Source organism: Triturus cristatus, chromosome 3_1, assembly GCF_964204655.1.
Source record: "Triturus cristatus chromosome 3_1, aTriCri1.1, whole genome shotgun sequence".
In the NCBI taxonomy this organism is placed as follows: Eukaryota; Metazoa; Chordata; class Amphibia; order Caudata; family Salamandridae; genus Triturus; species Triturus cristatus.
In genome coordinates this window covers 832,884,586-832,911,698 of record NC_140583.1, presented here as the reverse complement: position 1 = coordinate 832,911,698, position 27,113 = coordinate 832,884,586, and the positions used below count along the sequence as shown (strand labels likewise).

General features: G+C 42.7%; 1 long non-coding RNA gene across 1 annotated transcript in view; it reads right to left on the bottom strand.

Annotated features, from left to right (window-relative positions):
* Positions 1 to 27,113, bottom strand: part of LOC146861146 (uncharacterized) — a 332,017-nt gene that overhangs the window by 121,875 nt on the left and 183,029 nt on the right. The window lies entirely within an intron of this gene.

Genomic DNA, 27,113 nt, shown 5'->3' with positions numbered 1-27,113 from the left:
ATCTGATTACAATTTTTGGGATTTTCTACTTTTCTCTCACGAAATCAGTAGAATCTCTGTCTGTAAATCTAGTTTCTTTGTGATCCGTTTTTGTATAGTAAACCTGTACTGATAAATAACTTATTGCAGCAAACAAAGGAGAATAAATTATAATATTAAAAATAATTAAGCATAATAATCAGAAAGCACAATATTTTTTACTGCACAGCAGCAACTTTCGGAAGCTTCTAGCACCAAGGACCAGACAAACAAAATAAAGATTATTTATGGGCGGTGGAATGTCAACAATATGGAATAATTCTCTCGCACTACATATGCTGAGTCGTACTCAACAAAATATTTATGCATTTAAAGGGACCATCAGGGGAATGATGTCACAACAGATATCAAAACCCCAGCTCACAGCATCAAAAAAACATTCCTGAATGCCTGTTGTTGGTGATTATTAGAGACGCAGAGCTGAGCATGAATGAACCCTTTAACAGAATTCTTTAAAGGATGCATTATGCAGCAAGAAATAAGTGATCCAGTCATAAATATAATAGATGTACTTTACCGCACTGGAGGTTTTTGATAATTTCATTCCGTAATAACTGGAGCCATTTGGGAATGAAGCTCTTTTTATGGAAGTTAGCACTTACAAGCTACAGATCAATACTCAGGGGCACACAAGTGAGATCTACTTGCTAACAACACAAATTATATTACATTCTGGGGTTGACAAGTGCCTCTAAACCAGCATTATAAGTCCTTTGCAGATAATCAACTGCCCCAGAATCTACTGTCCCACTTTACTTTAATTTCTTTTTGTAGGTTATTTTTATACAAGTCTGCTTTAGGAACCTGCCTCTTCAGCAGTCATGTTAAGTACAGGCCAGAATGTACTTCCTGTTCCTAAATTCAACATATGACGTCCACTGCCAAACAAGACATTGTCAAAATCAAGCATCGTTTAATGAGATAGCAAATATGCCTATCCCATAGAGGTGGGAGAGCAAACAAATTAACAGGGTGAGCTGAGCTAATGGTCTGTCTTGGCTCTTAGAGCCCATGTGCGAGCGAAGCCCTGAAAATCTTTGCCAAGTAGATCACATAACAAACATCACGCAAAATATAATAAAGCCTCTGCAAAAAAAAATGTTACGTGCATTTTTTAACATGTAGAAGCTTTGACATTAATGCATCTTATTATAGCACTGTACTGAGAAGCACTTATCAAAAGTGACAGGTTTAAAAATGACCTGCCCCAATTCCCACGCTGGCGACATTGCCATTATTAAACTAACAGGTAGGACAGTTGTCACGTAAACGCTGTATGTAGTCAAGATTCTTATATATAGAGCAACATTATAGTCTATTAAATCAAACACAATAGGTTTTTGTATAGCTGATATTCTGAACTAACGCATTTCATGCTGCCTAAGATCATATAAGTTGGATAAGTGGGGATGCCATGATTAAACCATGTTTCTGGTTTCACTATGTACAAATCAGCCACTAAATGTGTATTTATGTGTCTCACCTTTTTACCTGAAATGTTATTGCTTATTTTTATCTCTTTGTGCATGAGGGAAAGCGAGGGTGACAGGCAGAAGACATGAAATCTCTGCTCGTTATGGGCTCAAGGTTCCAATGGGACTCGAGCTGAGCCAGAGTCAAGCTTCAGGCTCGAGCATTCAGTGGGTCTCCTAACCCTAGTACCTCAACATGTCCCACTTCCGACTATGAAAATGTTAAAGTGCACTCTTAAGACTGGAACAAATAAAGATGGTTGGGACGATAGCACGTTTTGAGAAAAAATGCTTTAAGGTGTAAAGAAAAGCTAATAAATCTCATTTAAAAAAACACCCTCTCTGTGTTTGCATTCAGTACTTTATTTTATTTGAATAGTTCCAACAAGAGTCCATCACTGATTTTTTTAGTTGTTGTTGATTTTATGTTTATTCAGATTTTCACAGCAAAGGCACTTCAGCCTAGGGTACTTCAGCCTTTGAGGTCCCGGACAGGAAAAATGTACATCAGAATAACTCTACTAAATAGAGCAGACATTCTGCAGTAAATTGACAGACAACCTTGTGGCAGACGGTTGTCGGTCAAAAGTATCTGCTGGTGCTTAATCCACCTCCAATGGGGTGGGCAAACCATGAGTTTGGTGAATTAGGCATTTGCGACATTTTGCTGAATGTCACCCATCCACCACAGTCTAAACAACCCCTTTAGACAGCTGATCAATCACAGGAGATGTTCTGAAAAATGTATTGTACAATCAGAAATCTACAAGGATTGGTTGCTCTTTTAGCGAAAGCACTTTTCAGCATGCCAACTGCATCTGGGGGTCATGCAAAATCCAGTTTGCGTTACGCTACCTGTGGCCTTTTCGTGTTGACAAAACTAAGGAAAAATTAGAAGCAAACAAAAGTTGCCCTCCAAAAATCATTCTCACAGCGAGTGTCTGCCAATCTAGTGATGTAGAGTTCAAGCGGAAACTTGAGTCAATTTTAATGAAAACGTCAGTCGTTACACAGCAATTTTCACAAACAGTGCATAAAAACTATGATTTCCAGAGTTTTCGAAACAGATAGCTTTTACTATAGTGCATGTACAATACACATATTTATTTAAAGAGTTAACATACAATGTACACTGACCTCTCCAATGTTAGAATCTGCAACTGCACTGGACTTACTGCAGATTGTGCTAGCAGTACTTTCATGCCATGCATTTAACTATCTACCCAACTTCTCTCACATTCACTGACTCTTGAAGCTCAAATTAGTTTAAGACTGTTCATTGTGCATGATTTTATTTTCTAATGTCATATTGCATGTACAGTGTGTTAGGGGTGTTCAACCATGTTCATACTGTGGTTGTTTGTGAAATTATCAACCTTAACATTACTGTGTACCTTTGCCTTCTTATACACCTGAACGCTGATTTTTTCAGAAGCTCCTGCCTATCTCCTGAACTTATCTCATAGCTTCACAGAAGTGGGACTTCTATTGTCTGAACATTCATATCAGCCAAGTCAACTATTTTTAAACTGTTATATTAGTACTGAATCCTGACAGTTAATATTGGCCTGGCCGTTGTGTTATTGCTTTCAGTATAGACAGTAAGGCCTCAGAAACCCAATCATGCTAAGTGTGGTTTCCAAAGAAACCAAGGATGGCTGATGTAGCTAAATGTGACATTTGTATCACTGGTTAGCTATGGGCCAGTAACATGTTTTGCTGTGTGTATAGTGATGTGCCATGCTTTCTCCACTTTCCTGAGCACATGGCACCAAAACACTTTCCACAGGTATCAGTCTCTCCACCATTCAATTAATGACTAAAGCATGGGAGGTCCCCATATGTTCTGCTATTAATACTTACTTGCACACTAGGATTATTGTTAAACAGACATTTTTGGAATAAGAAACAGGATAAGAGGACCACCAAAAGATCAAATATGATTTGAATTCACTCAAATTCTATACAATGTAGACAACAATTAAATCAATAATGAAAACGCATATGTGAATCATACCTCTCTGTGCACCAAACTAAAACAAAAATAAAATACACTGTTTTAGTGGCATTCATAAACATCAAAAAGCAGCCAGACTAACTTGGACACCCACACAGTGTGATTTAGGGCACCCAAAATGCATTTGTGGGAACCCATCATTCTGAAAAGAAAACATGATTCTGCTTTACCTTTGTCCACGGCTGAAATTAACTGAATCAGTAAGTTGTTCCCTACATGCAAAGTTGATTTCTGTGATCATCATACAGATGCTGATTCAATTTCCCAAAGTATCAATGCAAAGATAGACAGACCAAAGAATGTCAGAATGTCCCAATACTTTAGAAAACCGTATTAAATAGAACAATCTGCCTACCTTAATAGAAATTCAGTAACCCGACCATCTCCCATTTAGCTGATCATCTTTAGGTCTTCACTAAATAGGCTCAACGGCACCTATGGGTGATTATGTGTGTGGTCAACATGATTAAACACATCGATCCTAAGCCTAAATATGAGCATGGAGACAGGATACTGGGGCCCTTTGGGTAGTATATTTGTCTTTTTTGGGCGTTCAGGGTAAAATCCCCACTGCAACGATTCTGGTAGGGATGTTAGTACTGTGAATGGCACAAATAACATAACATTTTTCTTCATGCCCCTTCTTCTCAATGAGTTCAACTCGTTAAAAAAGAAAGGGTTATTCTGAGCCAGAAGAGGGTATCAGGCAGACAGCCAAGATCCATTGGAACTAGCAAACACGCTCTGGCCCAGTACCAAAAAGAGTCATGTTTGTGGAAGCAGAGGGAGACACTCCATCAAATAACAATTGGGATAAAGAGGAAGACAATCCATCATATAGTTAGTCAGGTAGGCCTCCTTGTGTCATTTCTCAAAGAAAGATTTTGTGCAATCTCAGGCTAGAGGCAGTGCAACTCATCTGAGAGTTTCCCTTTTGATGTTCTGGAGCAAGGGTGTCTAACAATTTTTTGGGGGTAGAAGGGCTTATCATGCCAGATAGTCAGGATAACCTTTGAGGTTCATTGTATATAAATGTATCTTAAGTGACTATCCTGAAAATCTGCCATGTAGCTGTCCCTTCTATACCATATTTTAATCCCATACTCAAGAGCACGTGCAATATATAATCCTTACCTTTTTTTATTTTCAATGTATTGAGTTTCAACAAAAACAAACATTGAAAGGGGGAACTAGACAAAACTTTGAATATATTAAAAAGTTCATAAATCCCTTTCATAAGGCCAGTTCCTAACTTCCTTTCATGAGATCCTTTCACAAACACCCTTCACTCTTCCACCAAAGGCATTCCCCTGGTTCACCAGAACGTACTGTGGACAAATTAATCATGCCATGTCACCATGTTTTTTTCATAAAATAACCTCTTCTCGAATTACACCCTCATCTGTTTTCCCTCAAGCAGACTGAGAGCCCAACCTCAATAAACAGTGCAACGATTATGAATGCCCCATGCAAAGTAGACATCTGCCAAGGCACACCCAAATAGGGGACGCTGCGCCTATGGCAGTTGCACCAGCCCAGCTCCTTGTGTTAAGGGAGGCGGTGGGTGACGCCGCCACCAAGCAGTATCAGTACCAACAGTTGGTACCCTGGTGAGCGGTGACCCAGAAGTGGCTTAACACTTCAGGTTCCCTGCTGATCCAGTTTGCACTGGGTCCCTCGCATAAATGGGCAACGGAGCAGTCTCTTTTCTGCGCACCGCTACCAACAGGACGCTGCTGATCCCCCCGCGGGGGTACCAGATCAAGTTCTTTTGTCCCGACCACCATCCCCTTAAACAGCAGATTGTTTTATGGTTTAATTTTCTGATGTCTTGTGTGCATTATCTTTTTCTTTCGGCCTCATAGTTGGAAGTGATTTTTTTGTACTGTTTATCGCAGTGGGGGATGGTGGAGGGCAAGTGGGGGGGAACCAGGTCACTCCATGGAAAGGGCTGGAGCTCGGCGATACCTGGCAAGGCTGCTGGAGAACTCCCCGTGCACTTAATGAAGACCTATTTTTTACTCTCTTGCAACAGCTGAGGCTGTCTCTCTCTTGACATACAGCTAGCTATCCCTTCTTGGTTCTCCCTTTGTACCATCTATATGTCCTATCCGATGAAGGTCACCTAATGGCATGCTGATGCTTCATAAAAGGTTTCATTCATTTGTTCCTCCTTTAATCATTCAATCATGTATCACCTTCCCATGTATCCAAAGTGGGTAAGGTATGGTTTGCAGTGACATAGCATAGCTTCCTCCATGGGCTCCGCTATAAACCACACACTCGAAGGGTCAAGTGGTTTATGAGCCGGCACAATGCTGAGAGTGAAATGGATCCTGACATGTTGTCAGACAGCCCATACGTTGGACTTTTTACTGTGCAGAGGACATATTTCTGCACTTTTTGTGTGTCACAATAATTCAGCGCAGGGACAGGTTTTGACAGCTGTAATGTCCTTATTTATTGCACTTTGTAATAGGAAGTTGAAGATTAATGCCCGAGGCAGAGCCAATGAACAGAGATATGATGTTAATTTAAATTTAAAACAACCTCTTGGCGGCCAAAATGAGTTGCAGCACACAGGCTTGTAAATGCCGGAACTTATTTCTTTATATTTTACAGACAATTTTGAAATGTCTGGGTGCGATATAGCTGGCCTGTTTGAAGGTTAACTCCCCCCAACTCCCTAATAACCCCTCCATGTTTTTTTTTTCATTTTAAAATCTAAATAACGCCTCTCTGGGGCTCGGAAGTATAAAAGGAAGGATAGATTTTCTAAAGAAGTGAATGTGGAAGTTCCAGTTACCCGGTGTAAGAACATAACATTAAAAGAGGAATTTACAGGTACCACAGCACATATATTTAGTGTTTCCCTACAATAATTGCCACACCTCTGTTTTGTTCTTTAGGGGAAAAAAAAGTGTCAATACGGGCTGTTTTTCAAAAGGAATAAATAGTTACATTTCCGCAATGTTTCTAAATTTCGCAGACATTAACATCACTCTTCTGCTCACTGGTGATTTGCAGCGATGTTGTTAATAACAAAGTAACTGTTGATAAATTTTACAGCGTTTCAAGGTGCGCACCAGCCCTTTATTGCCGCGTTGCACTGCCGTTAAGTTACCGCAACCCCTTGAAATGCAGGGAGGGTACAAGAGTGCAGTAGCTCATGGCCTCCGTTTAATTGGAGAGCATGGAGAAAGGACACTCCCTTCGGATAATCCTCGTGCGGAAAATCACGCAGGGACCAATCTGCCACTAAACCTCAAAGCGCCAAGAGGCAAAACACATTGGTGAATGTTCCACTGAATAAAGCAAAAACAACCATGTGCCGTGAATAAAAAATACCAAGAAAAAGAAGACTTGTTGAGCTACTATGTTCTGGTGGGTGGCAGGTTGAGGCCTGTGGCTCCGGGGCGTAGCTTAGGGCCCACTGGATTGCTAGGCATTGCAACATGGCCACACACTCTGTGCACGGAAAGGTAAAGGAGTATAAGGAGATCACGTCCACCCCTCCAAGACGTATTTTCATTGCTTTAACTTATAACTTAATCAGAAGTGTGAAAGAGGTGCTTCCTTCTCACTCTTCTCTGATGGGCTTTCCTGCATTTAGAAGAACGTAGTAAACACCCATCCACGGAGGGGGGTGGGGGGGATGCTTACAATTCGACCAGGGGAACAAAAGGACGAAGACGAGCTAGGGAGGGGGCAAAGTGGCTCGAGTGAAAAGACATGCAGAAGGTGGCGAGCTGCTGCTGAGTTCCGGCGCTTCTCACTCGATGCAGCCCCCCCCCCCCCCCCCCCCCCGCGGCTTCTCAGACAGTCCACAGGAGATCAATTGTGTCTGTTTATCTGATTTACACTTGGGCTGCCAGACGATCATTATGTCATTTAAGGCACATTTAAAGGGATGGAAAAGGAAGTACGGCGAGGCAGAAAAGAAAGGAAATAATAAAAGCAGTTCATGGGATTGACAGAGACATACATGACTCATATAATAACTAAAAACGCTCAGATAAAACGAGAATGGGGGTTAAACACACACATATAGCAATAAGGGTCGCGTCGAGGTTGCCATGTTCGACCCAGCAGTCACGCACCAAGTCATTCTTTGTCTTCAGCTCTATATTTCTCGTTTTCATCTACAAAACATATCTGACGAATATCGCTAGCACTATACGTGGCAGTTTTAAATTGTAAACAACTAATTAAAAATACATATTTTAAATGAAAACAAAGCATAAAAAGATGCGCAGGCTTACGCAACACAGAGTGATCGAATTTATTACAGAGAGGTCGAATGTTGCGTTCTCGTCACGCAGAAGCTCTGCGTCTCATCTCACGTATATCTGTGTCTCGTCTCAAATGGGTAACCTAAACCTATAACCAATCCTACAAGATTTTGTTTTCCTTTTCGGTTGCTGGGCTTCCGCGTAACACTTAAAACATTATTAGTTGCTCATTAGTCGGCTCTTACATTCAATATTAGTACAATTCAGGATTGCGTCGGCTAGTGGCCATAAACCTAGTATTAAGGGGGTGAGTGCGCCGCAATGACTAGCCGAACAAAGACGACCCTGTGCACGGCGCGCGCCTGGGGACAAAGAGCACGGAAGCTCCGCGTGCGGCACGACAGTGAACGTAAAGGTGCAGACGCCTAGCCCCTCCCCCTTCCTGCAACCAGCACTCCGCAGTCTGCCCTCGCACCTGTGTACTTCTCTGGAGGGCAAAGGCTGCGTGGGCGGGAGAGGACAACGAGCCCCGGCCTCCCATCGAGCAGTCTTACGCTTCCTTAAACGATGGGACGTGCTTGGTGGTACTTGGCCATGCCTAGCTGTAAAATGTAGGCGCATTAGCTAAACACGCAGCCAGGCAGACATATTCTGCAATCCTATTCGGGCGAATCCGCGGGCGACATCAAATACAGGTGCTCTGGATATGAAAGTCACCCGAGCGTGAACTGTTCACCCGAGAGTGGAATGTGGGGAGCTACGGCTGGGCACAAAACCCTGGGAATTATTTATGAAATGCAGCTGATGAGAGATCAACACGTAGTGGGTCCAGGCATCATAGCATCGCCATTGGCACCCCTCAGTTCCCCCCTCCCCCAGAATACATACCCAAATAACACACACACAGACTGTTAGGTTGGGTAAAGTTTGCTGCAGGTTTATTACATATTCCAATATGTAATGGGTGGGTTATCTTACGGGCGATCCAGGGCAGGCAACCAACTGGGCCGCCTGCCCGCCTGATGAGCCGGGCAGCGCTGGGGCGAACCCCGCCGTTGCTACCATCCAGGTGATTCTCTTACAGGATCACGTGCCGTTGGTAACTTCTACTCACGCCCCTTCCGGGGCGGAGCGTCGCATAGCAACCCCCGGTTGTTCAGGCCCACAACCGCCCGCAGGACTAGCGGGGCGCCAACACGGCTTCCAGAACCCTCCAATGAGGCTCCTCGGATTTGGCTCAGGCACCCCCTATGGTGCCGCGCAGCGGTACCCTTGGTACCGGCCTGCTTCCAGATCGCCCTGTAACTCCACCTGCAACAAAAAAAAAAGAAAAAAAACATTACAACGCTCTTACCCCCACCTGACCCTCACGCCGGGTAAGCGGTAGGGTGGGATGCGGCGTGCGAGGCGAACAACGAGGTCGCCAGGAGGGTGGGGGAAGGCTAAATAGCCTCCCCCTCGCCACAGAGGGCCGGAAGTGACACGCCACCGCGTCACTTCCGGGAGGTAGAGAGAGGAGGGAGACACCGGCCGGCGTCCCCGCCCCCTGAAGGGGGGGCGGGGAGGGGTGACCGGTGCCCAGGCGACACTAGGCCGACCGCTCTAGTGGCCCCCTGCGGGGGCCGCGGTCGGCGGCAAATACAAAGCGACCTAACCTGCGAGCTATCCTGGCATGAGATCTGGCGGGGTGAACTGTAAAGTGTGGTTCAGAGGTGTACTGTGGTCGGTCTGGTCTTGGGGTGGACGACTGCAAAATAAGGCTTTATCTGGACATAACTTGCACGGCAGCTGGTATAAATTATACTGCAACCCAGTCACGAAATGAAGGGAATCAAGCGTTAGGCATGAAATGTAGGAATATCGGCCTAAGCATAAAATGCACCCGGCCATGAAATGTAGGGTATGGTATGTCCGAGGAGTCAGTTCTCATTTAATTGATTATCACGAATTACAGTTGTCTCCCATTCTTCATTTCTTTAATAATGAGTTGGTAGTTTTGATGTAGGCAAAAAGCAATAGACTTGACTGTAGCAATCCTTTGTTTGTCTTCGATCCATGCACATATTAACATTAGTTTAGATTCTAAAAGCAAGTGCTCCCCCTCACTTAAATATTGGCATCGTAATAAAAGCATAGGAACTGGCCTTTAAGATTTAGTGCAACAGTTATACTTTTATCAATACCGTGTAAACAGCTTCATCTATTCTCCAGACCCCCCAGGATATTGCGGCATGGATTAGCAAATTTAGCGGCACAAATATGGAAATTTAGCAGCACAAATATGGAAATTTAGCGGCATTTTTGCGGCAGTTTATTTTACTCATAATCATTCCTTTTTAGCCTGTAACCAATGGAAACTGTTTTAGCAGAGTATTCCACTTTGCAATAGGCATGTTTAAAGTGTCTGCAGCTCTACGGAAGCACAGCTCAAGTCCTAACCTCGTGGGAGGGAGCTGTATTTCTCCCTGGGATGTTCTAGTGCCCATATATGCACCTCTGCCGGGGCACCGCTGCCTCCCGGATCCTCAGGCACCCTAGGGCGCAGAATCGTAGTGGCTGTTCCAAATAAGTGAGAAAGACTGCATAGGGAGGTCACCACCTGCTTACCTGGTTCAGTCCTCATAAGTCGACTTGAGCATGCACCTAACACCCTGGTACTATTCCTTGTACAGCTAAATTTGCTAATCCATGCCACAATATCCTGGGGCAGCCACGGCCCGTATAGGGCGTGCTAGCCGGGTGGTGACGTAGGGCGGGGGAGGGCAGGGTGGGTGTTGTAAAATGCGGCATACGACCGATTTCAGGTAAGTAACGGGGAAAAAAAGAATTTCATTGCGCGCGCTGCATTGCCAAATGCGATGCAGCGCGCGCAACAAAATTCGTTTTCTCCCCGTTACTTACCTGAAATCGGCCGTATGCTGCATTTTACAACCCCCCACCCTACCCTTCCCCTGCCCTACGTCACCGCCCGCTAGCACGCCCTGTACGGGCCGTGGCTGTCCTGGGGGGTCTGACTAGATTGAAAGATCTGTAGAAAAGTGAGCTGCAAAGCAAGCTGGTTTCAGTTCCCCCTTTGAAGGTGAAGACGTAATCATTAGCTCATCAATATTCCATTTGGATGCAGGCAGGAGGAGTGTTGTGATGGGAGTAAAAAATCTAAGGAATTGTGCCATGCATGGGGCGTTCCCCAGGAGTCACACGTTTGCCGCAGAAAAGGGGTCCATGATATGTGAATTTGTATTCAGCCTACCTTCTGCATTTTATCTGTTTTAGGCATGTAAGTTCAACTTTAATTCTATGCAAAATGTAGAAATTGACTATTCATAGAACATGTGTTACTATTTGAAACTAGAAATCTACTTCCTTATGGGCTAAACCTAAGCCTCTCACCCTGCTAGTCACCTCTGACTTACCCTCTCACATCATTAAGCTGTTCAAATTTTCCACAGAGTAGCTGAGGTAGTTTAGAAGTGGTCTTTTTGGACTCTGCACTTTTTCGTATTTATATTTATAGCGCAAACTCAACCCGAAGGTTTTGATTGGAGCGCTTATCTGAGCGCCAGTTACTTTACACAAGGATATATTTATGTTTATAGTGTTTAAGTTATTTTCCCAGAATCACAGGATGAAGAACCAACGCCGAGACTCGAACCGAGTGCTCCAGCTCCAGAGTCTGCAATTTTGACTGTAACGCCACATCCTGTCACCTTGCCTCACTCACCACGAGCTGCGAAGTATGCAAGCAATGCTTTCCCTTGATTACAGTCACTGTAATCAAGGGTCTGCGCCTTCCCCCTTTCTGGTTTTGAATCTAATTTGAGTCATCTCAAAGTATCTGACATTTATGAGTCTTCAAATAATGAAAAATAACCATACTCGTGCACTGCCAATTCCTTGCATGCGATAAATATTGTGTCGCAGATCGTTTTATTATATCCTTCAATAATATTTTGCCAGGTTTTTTGTTGTTGTCACGAAGCACGTGGAATTTTATGCCCGGCTGCGTCTCATGTATTCAATGCGACTAACAAACACACACGGTGTGAACAAGAAGTCTCAGGAATGTGTCATAAAGTAATGGCCGAAAATATAATTCAAATCCCAGAATGTTGTGCTCAGTATTGACGAACTGGAGACATTCCAATAGAAATACTATATATTTTCTAACACTGTTTAATCGCACATTTACTAAATGATTTTCAAATACTTTTTCTGGTTTTCTTGAATATACATTAACACGAGTGTAAGTTTAATAAACCCTTAGAGTGTATGTGCGCATCTACCAGCTTAGGCTTTCACAGAAGTGGGCAGCTGCCTCGTTGAGTAACTTTTGATCCTCCGAGAGACAGCTTCTGCGGCTTCTTCAAGATTAAGTTCAGAGGTCGGCGCGAGTTCTAACAATACTCGAACCTTGTCTTGATGAAATGAGTACAGATGCTTTTATAAAGGGCACAGAAATAATGAGCTGAAGTGCCTTGTAAAAAAAAAAGGACTGCGTTTTCAAATTTCGCGGGCAGTTTAGTAAAAATCGCTGACTTTTTTCAAAACTGCCGATTTCGCGATTTTTTTGCAAATCGCGAAATCCTGGAGGGTCTGATTCTCCTGAAAGTGCTTGGCTCTGTAACCATATACCCCTTTTGAAGTTGGATCAACTGCATAAACAAGAGCCCCACTGCCCAAAATGGAAGGAACAACATTTTTGGTTCTGTGGCTCTGTTCTAATCTTTTAGCCTTTATTCAGCCGTCATATTTTTGGAGTTTAGAATCATTACTAAATCTCATATTCCACTCCTGGTATGGGAAGGAACGAAGGACTGCGACAACAAACAGTAGGACTCAAACCAATAATTGGTATTGGTACTCAATCAGTGTGTGGTCATCCTACTCATCTTCTTCATTGAAGTTCTTAACAGTGAGGTCATACAGAGAAGTACCACAATAAAAAAAATGTCATATAAAATGCAAAACCCACACATATGATGATGGTGCAATAGATGCAGTTAAACAATAGCACTGTTGAGGATATCCACCATAAGGTAAACCACAGGTCACTTATCTTTTCCAGTCCCCCCCCCCCCCTCGGATATTGCGGCATGGATTGGCAAATTTTGTGGCGCAAATATGGAAAATTATAGCACAAATCGGGGAATTTTGCAGCATTTTATTTTGCTATTTGCAATTCCCTCCCCTCCCTCCACTTCAAGCTCTTACCATGCTAGGTTGTTGAGCTAGTTTCACTGAAGGGGACTAAGGGTGTGCACGTGTAACTTGCATGACCTGTTGTCCTCATGAACATCATTCCTGTCACACAAATTATGCTTCAGCAGTTGTGTGCAATGTAATCAAGGAGTGCGCTTTGGTACAAAAACCATGCAAGATCGCAATGGGTGGTTTGTGTGAATTTCTACTCTGACTGGCCTCCCGCGTGCAAGAATTATGTGAAAAGCATAGAAAAACCAAACTACACAAAGTTGCAAAACACAATAATTCAGATTCTTGCAAGATTTCGTATGCATAAACAAATAATTGCCTGACTGGAAGAGGACCCCCCCGCATCCAGGAGGGCATGGTCTGGGCTCGTAGACTGGTTGTAGTTTCTGTAGCATGCCTGCCCAGCTAAGTCCCAGGAGGGTGGACTCAATATCAGAATTTCAAGATGATCACTATACCCATAAACTGTTTGGATTTATTGTGTATAAATTTATTGTGTGGATATACCAAAAAACCTCTGGCATGGATAAGGCCGCTGGTCAGAAGGCCAGGAGGGCCCAACAAACTCTCATATTTAAAGACTGCAGCAGTTTGTCAGTTGCTTTAGTCTTATCTCACTCAAGGTAAATTATGTTCTCAATTCCCTAATTAAGGGCTTACAGAAATACAAAATATCCTCTCTCCATTTAATCCAAAAAGCTGCAGTAGGAATATTCTTGGGTACACTACAGTGGCTCAGCCAATGAAAAAAATAACATACAAGATTTTCTGCCCCGACCGGATAAAAGCAATGCGCCCACAATAAAAATAAAGGAAACATGTCCCATCTCTCAACTAGCCCACTTTGAGGGTGTCAATCGCCCTGGCACCATTTTCATGTGTGAAGGCCAGGCCCAGTATTCCAAATGTTTCTCATATAATTCAGTGGGGTTCACCCACCTTCCAAATGTTCTGTGTCCACTAAATTATGTCGTCCTTCAATGATTTCCATGGAACTATTTGGAACAAACACCTGATGTGAGCCTCTTTGGACACAGATGGGTTAGGTACAAATATGCCCATGGGTCGATCATATGTTTTGCCAAAAACATATTTGTGCATTGCCTTATATTGTGTTTACTCGACCTGATTAAGGTTTTTAATCGCCCATGTCAGAGGTCCCCAATCTCTCCTGTAATGAACAGTTACTTATGTTCAATGGCAATCATCCTTAGTTATGTGTATTAGTGATGTAATATTAAGAACATGAGAGATGATTAAATTAGTGGCAACCAAGCAGATTGCAGAGGAGGACAACGGCGGATACACTGACCGCACTTCACCTGTAGTGTTCCCTTAGTGTGATCATCAATCGTCAATTAAGTTTGGTGTGCACAGACTACTCCAGCACCAGCCGCTGTTTGGTGCTAACTGCAACGCAGAAAGATACTGAGCCCAAAAGTGGAGTGGTGCACCACCTGGTATATGTGAAAGGAGTTGTTTTCAATAAGTATCACAGTATTTTGGAATTTGTCTTTAGACAGTCTTTTATTGTGAAGATCCAAATGTAGAAAATGTCAGCCAACGCGTTTCGTTCATAGCAATGAACTTCTTCAGGGCAAAAGTATTTGTGGCGTCTGAGTTGTGGTGGTCATAAACAGAGCAGCTGCATCGGAGCTGACGGCTGCTCTCCACTTGTTCATACAGATTCTGCAGCACACTAGCCGTTATCAAGAATGCCCTCGCAGCTGCTCTGTTTATGACCACCACAACTTAGATGCCACAAATTAGTGGCAACCCCATTCAAGATTGTCACCAGCGATCAGCCTTTTGCATCAAGCAGGGTTGCCAGCTGTAATGTGAAAAAGCATTAAAATTTGGAATGCCTCTACGTGGGCAATACAAAACAGCCATATTTGCAATGTCCCTGGAGCCAATGTAATTATGTGAGTAATAGGTCTCCCTAACACCACATGATTTATCAATCAAATGACAACTTTAAATACGTTTTTTGAAATGCAACAATTTTATCTCCAAAAACCAGCTACTGTGTTCTGAAAATGTACACATTTTTATCTCAAACACAAGCTTTTCCAATTTTGGTACATATATATTAATTCAGCACAGCAAAAATTTCTATATCAGTAGGCTATGTAGCAGGAGAGCTACTTAAAGGAAGCTTGAGATCTACCGGTAGCTTACAAGCCACTTGTCGGAAAAGCCTGGCCCATTTACATCAAAAGACTTGTTTCCTTTTGCAGAAGTCAGGGCTTAAGAAATTCTAAAGCAAAATAGGATGCATTTGTTTGTCACAAGAAATTAAAATATTTATTTTGTTTGAGGTATTCAGGAGAGACGTCAATGCAATGTTCGATATTCGCCACCATTAGGTAGGTTGATTTCCTAGAACATTAGGATGAAAAGGATTTCAAGAGCACAACTACAAGATTCAATTTGACCATGTGTATTTATCAGTTACTGTGCAGATTTAAAGTAGTGTGAACTGCTGAACAGCCAAGACTCTGCGAGTACCACAAAGGGAAGTTTGTAGGTGTTTTTTTTAACTGTATTATTAGTTGTCTTTTTATGAAAAAGGGAACTCCGCCCACCATGGTGTCAGAGCAATGTCCAAAGAGGATGTCGAGCAAAAGGCAGAAAAATAAACCATTATTGGGCTGTGGCAGAATTAGCCCTGCAAATAATATTTAAGGGTGATAAGAGTGAGTGGGCAAGGTATCTTAACAGTACTATAACCACATTAGACTTGAGCACAAAGTGCTTCATCAACCCGGCTATTACGCTACAGCACTTTAAGAGCACTCTAAAGAAACAGGGCAAGCTCCTGTCAAAGAACCGGATTTAAACAAAATCAGAAACACCCAAAGCGCCATGGGCTTGTTAAATCCCATGAAGACATTACCTGCCGACGATACGTGAGTGCGGCCATGGGAAGAACATATTGTTGACTAGACTCCTGACACTGCCTATATAGGAATACAGGATGCACTGGAAAACAAACCCCCCATGGCGAAGGGTGTGCAGACTGTACCCTTACACTTCGAAATGTGTAGAACATTTACTAGGCTGCTGCCCAGCGCTGCTTCCCCAAAGACGATACCTCCTAAGGCCATTATTTTTGCAGCATGGCAAAGGAACGTGTAAAGAAGCAGCAACTTTTGTTTACTTGTTTGATATCCCCATGGAGTTAGCACAAATTGGCAAGTTCTTTGCAACAGTTGGAAGGACACGGCGGGACCATAGTCCACACATGGGTAAACACCACCAATCTGCATCTACTTTGAACTTGCATGAACCCAAAAAATTAGCCTGTGGACTTGAGGACTAGAATACTTCTCTTCCCCAGAGCACATATTGCACTGTTCTTATTGATTTTCAATCCCCCTCCTATGTCAGCGGTATCTAAACTTTGGAACACATTGCATTACATGTTGAATCCTTTACTAGCAGATTTCTCCTTGCTAGGGCTTGCATTGCACTGTCTCAACAGTTTTTATTGCTTTTTTTAATAGGTTGGTTGTTTTTAGCTCGCTGTTAATGAGACACCTGCATTGTTTCGATTGTACGGCATATTGCACTTTGGAACATACTTGCACTTACTCAGCATGCTGTATTTTGACCTAGAAGATTTCTCCTAACCTGGGCTTGCATTGCACTGTGACAACCGTTTGTAATTGCTTCTTTTGTCCCAGGTCAAACAGGATTACTTTAGAAGCAATCCCAGAGTCATTGGATGATCATCCAACTACTCTAGAAGTCATTTTCACATCATCAGACATCATCAAGCTCTTGAAGTCATCAGCAGAGTTTAGAAACTTGAGCTCGATGACTTCTGGATGACTTGAAAATGAGCATCTGATGACTTCACAAGGTGTGACTATTCCTGATGACTTCAGGAGGATTTAAGAATGAGTATGCGATGACTTCACAAGGTGTGACTATTCCTGATGACTTCGGGAAGACTTAAGAATGAGTATGCGATGACTTCACAAGGTGTGACTATTCCTGATGACTTCAGGAGGATTTAAGAATGAGTATGTGATTACTTCATAAGATCCAATTGTGCTTGATGATTTGAAAATAAACATCCAAATCTCCACAAGCATCATTTCTTCTTAACATGATGAGATTGCTCCTTATGTTTTGAGAATGATTATACTTCTAGTGCAAGAGGTAAACACCCATTACAACTAATCTTTAACCACTACTACCATCACCCCGCATACCATCACAATGCAACTACCATTACTCGGCAATGCCATTACAACGCATGGCATTACAATGCATATGCATTTACCACACATGCTTTTACAACAAAATTTGTTGTAAATGCATGAATGGTAGAAGCATATGTGATTTATATGTAAGTATAAGGTATGTATAGGGTTTGGGTTTTGGAGTGTAGGGTTATATGTTTTGGGGTTCAGGGGTAATTTTAGGGTTAAGGCGTTTGGGGTGCTGGGGTATTTATAGGGTTCAGGGTGGGTTTGGGTTTTGGGGTGTCTGGGTATTTTTAGGGTTCAGGGTGGGTTTAGATTTTGGGGTGCAGGGGTATTTTCAGGGTTCAGGGTGGGTTTAGGTTTTGGGGTGCAGGTTTATTTTTAGTGGTCAGGAGTAATTTTCGTGTTAAGGGCATGTTTGGGTTTTGGGATGCTGGGGTATTTTTAGGGTTCAGGGTGGGTTTAGGTTTTAGGGTGCAGGGGTATTTTTAGGGTTTAGGTTTTGGGGTGCAGGTTTATTTTTAGTTGTCAGGGGTAGTTTTAGGATTAAGGGCATGTTTGGGTTTTGGGGTGCCCAGGGTATTTTTGGGGTTCAGGGTGGGTTTAGGTTTTGGGGTGCAGGGGTATTTTTAGGGTTCAGGGTTGTTGTAGGTTTTGGGGTGCAGGTTTATTTTTAGTGGTCATGGCTAATTTTAGGGTTAAGGGTATGTTTGGGTTTTGGGGTGCTGGGGTATTTTTAGGGTTCAGGGTGGGTTTAGTTTTTGGGGTGCAGGGGTATGTTTAAGGTTTAGGTTTTGGAGTGCAGGTTTATTTTTAGTGGTCCGGGGTAGTTTTAGGGTTAAGGACATGTTTGGGTTTTGGGGTGCCCAGGATATATTTGGGGTTCAGGGTGGGTTTAGGTTTTGGGGTGCAGGGGTATTTTTAGGGTTCAGGGTCATTTTAGGTTTTGGGGTGCAGGTTTATTTTTAGTGGTTATGGGTAATTTTAGGGTTAAGGGTATGTTTGGGTTTTGGGGTGCTGGGGTATTTTTAGGGTTCAGGGTGGGTTTAGTTTTTGGGGTGCTGGGGTATTTTTAAGTGGCATGGTGGGTTAGGGTTTTGGGGTGTAGGGGAATTTTTAGGGTTCAGGGTGTGTTTGGGTTTAGAGGTGCTGGGGGATTTTTAGGGTTCAGGGTGGCTTTAGGTTTGGGGTGTAGTAGAACATTTAGGGATCAGGGTGTGTTTTGTTTTTGGGGTGCTCAGGGTAATTTTAGTGTACAGGGTTCAGTTTAGGTTTTGGGGTGCTAGGGTAGTTTAAGGGTTCAGGGTGGGATTGGGGGTGTAGGGGTATTGTTAGTGGTCAGTGTGTGTTTTAGGGTTCAGGGTGGATTTGGGGTGCCAAGGGTAATTTAAGATTTTAGTGGGCATGGGTATTGGGGTGGTATGGGTAATTTAACAATGTTAGGGGTGTTTAGTTATTGGGATAAAAAGGCCTTTTTTTGTTTTTAGTTTTTAAAAAAAATAATTAAAATTAAATATATATATACATATCATATTTAAAAATATATATATATTTACCATAAACACTTTTACAAACTTTATGCATTCACCGTGCACGCCTTTGCGTTGTCATGGCATGCGTGGTAAAGGCATATGGTCGACCTCGGAGATGGGTATCTGGTTCGAGCCTAAAGCAGGGAGGCTGAAAATACTGTGATCCTGGGCATATCACTTAATCTCCCGGAGCCTAACAAAAAAATAATGTGTCCGTCTATAACGCACATGGTGCTCAAATAAAGTGCTCTGATTTCTTGAGGTATATTTCTCCCTATATAAAACTCCCCCCCCCCCCAAAAAAAAGAAAAGAATATATATATATATATATATATATATATATATATATATATATATATATATATATATATATATATATATATATATATATATTACCTACTGGCGGTCGCCAGTAGGTAGTTATAGTTAGGACCACGTTTCCATAGGAAAACCTCAACATTCTATTTTGAATAACTTTGGCGCCGGTCGACGAATCCTCGCGAATTTCTCAAAATAGGTGGGGCGCTACGCTCCGCTCCTACCCTGAAAGTCTCGGGGGGATTCGTCAAGCGGGGGCTGAGATAAAAGGGGGGTCCCAAAACGCGTTTTTCCCATGCATTTTTCCATAGGACCTTTAGAACGAGCTACAGCCCGAACGGCTGAACAGAATTACTAGAAATTTGGCAGAGAGGTAGTCCCTAGGTCAAGGAAGTGACTTTTGTAGGTTTGGTGTAAATCTGTTCAGTAGATTCTGAGAAAATAGCCTTTAAATCAATATATATATCTGAGCCCGCTTACGGTACGCTTACCGTACGCTTACCGTACGCTTACCGTAAGCTTACGGTGGCGTGCGCGAGCGCGATTCTGATTGGCTCTTAGATCTTAGTAAACGGGAGACAGGCAGCTCGGCGCCATTGACAGGGTGGTGCCGTTCTGATGTTCCATTGTGCTCTGACAAAGCGGGGCAGGCTGCGACCAGGACTATACATCAACCCACATGGGTATGAAATGTGATTATTCATAGAGAAGAAACGCAAGCCCACTGGGGATTATTTCGTGCACTACAATCACCAGAAGGCCGTGGTGACGGCCACGCCCACTGTGGCAGGTGATTTAATCAACGTTTTGCACGTGGAACTTTGCTTTCACTCTTCACAAGCGCCACTGAAGAAGAGATCAGGAATCTTGAAACGCGTATGGCGGAGGATGAACTTTTGATTGTATCCTGGGAGTTCGCCTGCTTGCACAGTGCCAATAAATGAGGGGAACTTTACTTTCTGTCTGAGGCTGCACTCCTTTGGGGCTTTCCTGTTTCGTTGGATATATACGGCTGTTGCCCAGCCGCGGAGTGATGCCCATCGCCTGAGTGCGGACCCGCGCTGGCCTCACGATGTAGCTGGCAATAACGGGAGACAGGCAGCTCGGCGCCATTGACAGGGTGGTGCCGTTCTGATGTTCCATTGTGCTCTGACAAAGCGGGGCAGGCTGCGACCAGGACTATACATCAACCCACATGGGTATGAAATGTGATTATTCATAGAGAAGAAACGCAAGCCCACTGGGGATTATTTCGTGCACTACAATCACCAGAAGGCCGTGGTGACGGCCACGCCCACTGTGGCAGGTGATTTAATCAACGTTTTGCACGTGGAACTTTGCTTTCACTCTTCACAAGCGCCACTGAAGAAGAGATCAGGAATCTTGAAACGCGTATGGCGGAGGATGAACTTTTGATTGTATCCTGGGAGTTCGCCTGCTTGCACAGTGCCAATAAATGAGGGGAACTTTACTTTCTGTCTGAGGCTGCACTCCTTTGGGGCTTTCCTGTTTCGTTGGATATATATATATATATATATATATATATATATATATATATTACCTACTGGCGGTCGCCAGTAGGTAGTTATAGTTAGGACCACGTTTCCATAGGAAAACCTCAACATTCTATTTTGAATAACTTTGGCGCCGGTCGACGAATCCTCGCGAATTTCTCAAAATAGGTGGGGCGCTACGCTCCGCTCCTACCCTGAAAGTCTCGGGGGGAGTAGTCAAGCGGGGGCTGAGATAAAAGGGGGGTCCCAAAACGCGTTTTTCCCATGCATTTTTCCATAGGACCTTTAGAACGAGCTACAGCCCGAACGGCTGAACAGAATTACTAGAAATTTGGCAGAGAGGTAGTCCCTAGGTCAAGGAAGTGACTTTTGTAGGTTTGGTGTAAATCTGTTCAGTAGATTCTGAGAAAATAGCCTTTAAATCAATATATATATCTGAGCCCGCTTACGGTACGCTTACCGTACGCTTACCGTACGCTTACCGTAAGCTTACGGTGGCGTGCGCGAGCGCGATTCTGATTGGCTCTTAGATCTTAGTAAACATTCGAATCGGCCGAAACCAGGAAGCGGCGTCCGCCATTTTGTCTCTCGCACTGAGTGTTGTTTATCAAACATGATGGCCAAAAACATGTTACGGGGCTGTTTTGACAACTCCCTCCCACATAGTCATGTTGAGGGAGTCCCCAAACATCCCCCAAGAGCAAAAACGGTTTTATTTTTTTTTCGGCAATTTCGCGGGGTACGCTTACCGTACGCTTACCGTACGCTTACCGTAAGCTTACCGTACGCTTACGGTAAAAAAATAAAAATAAAAAAAACACTATCCACACTTACCCCACCCCCTGTGCTTTTGGTGGCCGCAGGCCACCAAATGTGCAGGGCTTATTAATAGAGAAAAAAAACGTAATTTTGGCAACATGAAATTATAAAATCGAAATAAAAAAAACACTATCCACATTGACCTCACCCCCTGTGCTTTTGGTGGCCGAAGGCCACCAAATGTACAGGGCTTATTAAAGTTGATAAAAACCGTGCACGGAACGAACTGCGTTAAGTGGGCGCGCACGCCACAAATGGCGTAAAGTAACTTAGCATTTAAAAAACCGTACAAATTCACTGAAAAAACCATAGGTTTCACACACGTTATAGTTAGGAAATAGCATTTAAAAAACCTTGCTAATTCACTGAAAAAACCATAGGTTTCACACATGTTATAGTTAGCTGGACATTTTACTGATAAAAAACCAATGAAATTCCCCCGTTATAGTTACTGTAGGCAACTATAACTCACGCGACCGTAATCCTCTGCTGATGACATATGTGTCTTTATGAAAAAAAAATATTTGTAATATATGTATAGCTAAAATTTAATGGAAGAAGATATGGGCAAATAAGTGTCTAAATACAGTATTAGCATCAGCAGAGGATTACGGTCGCGTGAGTTATAGTTGCCTACAGTAACTATAACGGGGGAATTTCATTGGTTTTTTATCAGTAAAATGTCCAGCTAACTATAACATGTGTGAAACCTATGGTTTTTTCAGTGAATATATATATATATATTACCTACTGGCGGTCGCCAGTAGGTAGTTATAGTTAGGACCACGTTTCCATAGGAAAACCTCAACATTCTATTTTGAATAACTTTGGCGCCGGTCGACGAATCCTCGCGAATTTCTCAAAATAGGTGGGGCGCTACGCTCCGCTCCTACCCTGAAAGTCTCGGGGGGATCCGTCAAGCGGGGGCTGAGATAAAAGGGGGGTCCCAAAATGCGTTTTTCCCATGCATTTTTCCATAGGACCTTTAGAACGAGCTACAGCCCGAACGGCTGAACAGAATTACTCAAAATTTGGCAGAGAGGTAGTCCCTAGGTCAAGGAAGTGCCTTTTGTAGGTTTGGTGTAAATCTGTTCAGTAGATTCTGAGAAAATAGCCTTTAAATCAATATATATATCTGAGCCCGCTTACGGTACGCTTACGGTACGCTTACGGTAAGCGTACGGTGGCGTGCGCGAGCTCGATTCTGATTGGCTCTTAGATCTTAGTAAACATTCAAATCGGTCGAAACCAGGAAGCGGCGGCCGCCATTTTGTGTATTTCACTCTGAAAAAAAAGAGTGAAAACAAGGAAAGGGGGCAATGAGGAGAGTTACAGACCCCCTAACATTTGTAAGGGGGTCAAAGAAGGACAGAAAAGTACAAAAAAAACATTTATTGATTTTAAAAAAAATCACGGGGTACGCGTACGGTAAGCTTACGGTAAGCGTACGGTAAAAAAAAAAAATATATATATATATATTATAGTTAGGAATTAGCATTTAAAAAACCTTGCAAATTCACTGAAAAAACCATAGGTTTCACACATGTTATAGTTAGCTGGACATTTTACTGATAAAAAACCAATGAAATTCCCCCGTTATAGTTACTGTAGGCAACTATAACTCACGCGACCGTAATCCTCTGCTGATGCTAATACTGTATTTAGACACTTATTTGCCCATGTCTTCTTCCATTAAATTTTAGCTATACATATATTACAAATATTTTTTTTTCATAAAGACACATATGTCATCAGCAGAGGATTACGGTCGCGTGAGTTATAGTTGCCTACAGTAACTATAACGGGGGAATTTCATTGGTTTTTTATCAGTAAAATGTCCAGCTAACTATAACATGTGTGAAACCTATGGTTTTTTCAGTGATATATATATATATATATATACCACACCACTCCTTTTGGTATTTGCGCTGTTTTTATTTGCTGCTGTAACGCGTTTTGGTGATATACGCCTTGATTACACATTACGCGTCAGTTACAATCACCATTTTTTAATAAAACAACACTCGCCAGTGTTAGGTTTTCCAATAGTTCATAATTCCATTGGCTCTTAGAATAACATGTATCTGTTTAATACGCGTGGCTGTTTGATTAATTGAGTTGAACTACAAGCGATGCTTTGAAACAATTGCAGGTTTCTTATAGACCTCCGCATTCCGTGATTGTGTAAATAACAACCTCCATGTGAATAAAAAAGTGCAACCTCTGCCTCTTAACATATCTCGTTCTCGTGTAAAGCGCCATGAGGCCAATCGCGTCAAGTCCACGCTATATAAAGCTGAAGTTAAATGCTTCACTTTCAAACAAATTAAAATGTCTGCGCTGTCTGCTTCTGCGATAGTTAGATGGCTCAAATAAGAAAAAAAATAAAGGCTTATAAATTAAGACACTGCAAATGGCACTGCTTTATAACTGCCAGGTAAGTATTTCACCGTGCTTTTGCTGCAGTCCTTTGTTTGTTTCTTTTACTCAATTGCATCGGAGCGGAAGCGGAAGTACAGTGTGAGCGACCGAGGGTGAGGGGAAAGAGAAGATGCTGGCGCGTCGGACCTCGCGTGGATTTGGGGCTGCATTCACGAGAGAAGGAGAAATAATTGTTCAATCTCATTAGGTAATTTGGTGATGTTGTGGGGGCTAGTAAGGAGTGGGGTTTCCCGCCTCTCATCGCCCTTTGGGGTTCTTTGCAAGTCCTTTGTTTGAAAGGCGGGACTCCGCCATTTAAATTGCACCCTCAAACCTATGCAGTTTGCGATGCAATGCCACAATAAAAAATAATCTCCTCGACCTCGCTGGAATGCGAAGAATGTGTGCTCAGTGAGGGGCGTCAATTGTTCCCAAGTGCCGGGCATTTCGTACTACAATCCGATTCCTCAATTTTCTGCACGCTTTTACCTCAAAGCAATTCGAAAACGGAGGCTGAATGCGACATTCTAGAGCTGCTAGTTGCTGATTAACGTCTCTGAGAAGGGTAAAGAAGAGCAGTCCTTCTCCTATCTTGCATACCTCTTAGATTCTCCGGCCGAAACCCTCGCCTGTTCCTATTAATGTCGGCACTGGTAGGTTACTTCTTGGATGACGTCCCTTTTGGCGCCACCGGATGTCTGCCCCAAAACGCGATAGGTCTACATTTCGGGAGTGCACATAGTTTCCATTTATTTTATGCCTACACGTATGTCTATTTAAGTAAAATCATTCAAAATTAGCGGTGGATGCATTTATTGCATGTATAATTGGGGATTTTAAGTGACCAGCGCACTGTTGACTGCTGGCCTGCCAACTTCCTGCGTTTCCTGATAAAGCGGAGAAGCAGACTCGTTGATTCCATGAATAAACATTGTAGGTGACCCGTCTGTGGGTTGTCAGTTCGATCAACCTTGTAATGCTGTAGGTTCCGGATTCCTGTCCATTTCTTTTTATTCCTGGTCCTCTGCTGACAAACCACCCTGTCACCCGGAGCTGTCTCTCTGCTGCTGACAGACAGTGGCCGAGAGCCGCCCCCTGCGGGAGGAGATGTAAGCAGGTCTGCTGCACTCACTGTCGCGGTACAATAGGAGGCAGCAGGTATTATTAAGCATCCTGCTGATCGATGACAAACGATGGCAACCCAAGGTCTTCCGATCACCGGCATGACCCTTATTTCTTCACCTTCCATCTGATCAATGGCCTAAGTTCAAATGTGAACCAGAAGCATCAGAAAAGCAGTGTTAAAACCTCTCATAAGGCACCCTTTATGGTGGAGGGGAATCCAGTGATTTATGAAGGCAGCTAATCTAAAAGAAAATCTAAAGTAACTCAATTGTAGAAAGTGTACTAATATAGTCTTTTGTTATCTTTGCAGAATGTTATGAAATCTTAGTGCAAGCTGGCTTCCTCTCAACAACCAAACTACGAGAAGGCTCTTGTCGTAAGGATCTGCAATTGCAAAAGAGGACAAAATACTCTGAATCTGGCAACACACAATAGAGCTGCTTCTTTTGTTGACTTTTTAAAATTCTCTTTCCTTACTTTTAATGTTATCCTGAACAGTATCCTATCTCTCTTTGAGGTCATGTACATGCTTTGGCGAAATAAAAGCACACAGTGAGAAGTAATTTCAGATCCATTTGTTTGAACCAATTCTTTGTTCGGTGTATTGCCACAGGTCACCATATCAAAACTTAGAGTGACGTCGTTTAGCTGAAATGAAGACCTGTCACAATTAGTATGGGGAAAGGCCATACGTTGCAAGGCTGCTACTCAATGCAAATGGTATTCTTGCCAACACCAACGCTCCTCACAAATTCATTTTATATCATTGTCCTTGTTTAAAGAAGGATCCTGTTTTAAACCCATACAGTTTTCTTTTTTAAAGGGACACCATGTTTCACCCAAGTATTTCATTTCAAATTTGTTTTTAAATTAGACTTGAGTAATCCAGGATGAAGGAAAGGACATTTGGAAAGTCTGTATTTAAACATTTAGGAGTGATCTACAAGCATCGAGAACATTTTATTAAACCATTCTGAAGTAATGCCCATTTGCAATAGCCAAGAGTGCCCATCCAGTGGATACTCTTGGATGTTACGAATTGGGATTACTTCTAAATAATTCCACTGAGTACTCTTGGTTGTTAGGCAGTGATGTCCGTAGTATTTTCCCAATACCCTCGTGTACATTAACTCCAATTCGAAGTTGTCATAAAATCATACTCCAGTAATGCATAATAATTCTGAAGATGTTAGCAAATCATCCAGTGGTTGTAAACAGTAACCATGAGGTTGTCCTGAAATCATCCGGTAGTATTTCAAACTCATCCTGCACTTGTCAGTTAGTATTCCTTGAGAAGTACAAGATCATCACGCGTTTTTAATTGAAGTAATCAGGACACCATCCTGGAGTAATTCACACTCATCCTGCAGTTGTCAATTAGTATTCTTGGAGTTGTAAAGGATCATCACGCATTTTTAATTGAAGTAATCAGGACACCATCCTGGAGTAATTCACACTCATCCTGCAGTTGTCAATTAGTATTCTTGGAGTTGTAAAGGATCATCACGCATTTTTAATTGAAGTAATCAGGACACCATCCTGGAGAAGTTTTTGTGATTACAGTAAGAGTCATCTCATTTAAATATTTCTCCCTGTGGGCAGACTTCAGGATGGCTTGGGATGACTTCCCCAGATAATTACAGGAATAGCCTGGCTGAAGTCATCGGATGACCCTAGAATGAGTCCAGGATGATCCTCCTTTTTGACTTGGGTAGGTGGGCTGTATTCAACTCTTTTTTTCTGAGACACCTGCATTGGTTCGACTATACGGCACATTGCACTTTTAAAAACACATGCATGCATTTACCTACTCTGCATGCTGCATCCTTATGCACTATACATAACCATCTTGTCCCCCCAGCCATGAGATAAAAGACTCATAATGAATTTGATAACAATGTGTCTGGGGCTACCTACATTGAACATTGCATTTACATGGGGAACCCACATCCACTTGCCTAACGCGTGGGGCATTGTTAACTAGGACACAGTAATGAGATAAGAGTATCAATTGCCCTGAGTGTCTGTCAAAGGGCAGACTATATTGTATGCCGTATATTTTAGCGATGGCCCAAATTCATGCTGTAATGGTTTACAATGTGATTTTGATTTGTGGATTTTAAATTATCTATTTTCTGTTACCTGTATGTTACACAATGGAATTGTAAAGATTTTAACTACTCATACAATAAACAC